This window comes from Cebus imitator, unplaced genomic scaffold, assembly GCF_001604975.1.
Source record: "Cebus imitator isolate Cc_AM_T3 unplaced genomic scaffold, Cebus_imitator-1.0 Scaffold763, whole genome shotgun sequence".
NCBI lineage: Eukaryota > Metazoa > Chordata > Mammalia > Primates > Cebidae > Cebus > Cebus imitator.
The window spans coordinates 715,679-717,461 of record NW_016108078.1 but is presented as its reverse complement, the minus strand read 5'-3'; positions in this window follow the sequence as shown (position 1 = coordinate 717,461).

Here is a 1,783-nt window from a genome sequence, read left to right as displayed (position 1 = left end):
GTACCACCATGCCCAGCTAATGTTTTTTGTATTTTTAGTAGAGATGGAGTTTCACCATGTTGACCAGGATAGTCTCGATCTCTTGACCTCGTGATCCACCCGCCTCGGCCTCCCAAAGTACTGGGATTACAGGCGTGAGCCACCGCGCCCGGCCAGACAAATCTTAAACACTCTTCAAATAGATAAATTCTATGATAAATCTATCTCTGTGCAATGCCTGCTGATTCTTAAAAGTTTGAGTAGAATTGGCCGGGCATGGTGGCTCACGCCTGTAATCCCAGTACTTTGGGAGGCTGAGGTGGGCGGATCATGAGGTCAAGAGATCAAGACCATCCTGGCCAACATGGTGAAACCTCCGTCTCTACTAAAAAATACAAAAATTAGCTGGAGATGGTGGCGCACGCCTGTAGACCCAGCTACTCTGGAGGCTGAGGCAGGAGAATTGCTTGAACCCAGGAGGTGGAGATTGCAGTGAGCTGAGATTGCACCACTGCACTCCAGCCTGGGCGCCTGGCGACAGAGCAAGCCTCTGTCTCAAAAAAAAAAAAAAGTTTGAGTAGAATTTTGCTGCCTGATGGGGAGTGTGTGTGTATGGGGGTGGAAGGTGTTACTAAAAGGAGGAAAGAGCCTTCTGTGCAGGGGAAAAAAACGTGTGCAAATACACAGAGGCAGGAAGCAACATGGTGTATGATGATACTTATGAGCAGTTCCAGGCTGAAAGAGAACCTCAGGGGCATAGCCTTCTCCGAAGCTCCAGAGACTCATTTTTTGTAGAGTGAGCAATGTAGTTTGAGTCCAGAGAGGCCCAAGTGAAGATATTGAAAACCTCAGTTCAAGTTCCCACAGTCTGAGGCCTCAAACATACACAGAGAGTCTATGCCTGCTAGATTTCCCTACACATGGAGTCCCTCTCTGGGACGTAACAAACCAAGGCCTCTGAACGAACCCTGAGATTTAGCTTTGAGACTGATGTCCAAGGCCAAGTATCCTAAGTAACAAACTTCTTCACTTTTCTGTGAGTTGAACCCCCATCGGCAATCTGGTAAAGTCAATATAGCCCTTCCCAGAATGTTTTTATTTTATTTTATTTTTAAAATTTCTACCAGCAGAGTGGGGAATAAAAAAAAACAATTCTGAGGCAGGAGAATCTCTTGAACTCAAGAGGCGCAGGTTGCAGTGAACTGAGATTGCACCACTGCACTCCAGCCTAGGTGGGAAAAAAAATTGTTTTGCAGAGACCAGTTTCTCACTATGTTTCTCAGGCTGGTCTCAAACTCCCGGGCTCAAGTGATCCTCCCTCAGCCTCCAAAAGTGCTAGGAATACAGGCATGAGCCTAGCACAGAATAATGTTTTTAAATGCATAAAATAAAATATAGGTTTACAAAGGAAGTCAAGTGTGTTAAAATACAGTTATCAAAATATTACAAAAACACCAAAATACAGTTATCAAAATATTACAAAAACACCATTCCAAGTTGTATATTTCTTTGCAAATTTTAAAATTGCAATCAGGCCTCACGCGGTGGCTCACACCTGTAATCCCAGTACTTTGGGAGGCCGAGGTGGGTGGATCACCTGAAGTCAAGAGGGCGAGACCAGCCTGGATAATAGGGTGAAACCCCATCTCTACTAAAAATACAGAAATGAGCCAGGCGTGGTGGTGCACACCTGTAGTTCTAGCTACTCTACCCAGGAGGCTGAAGTGGGAGAATTTCTTGAAGCCGGGGGGCGGAGGTTGCAGTGAGTCGAGATGGCGCCACGGCACTCCAGCCTGGGCAACAG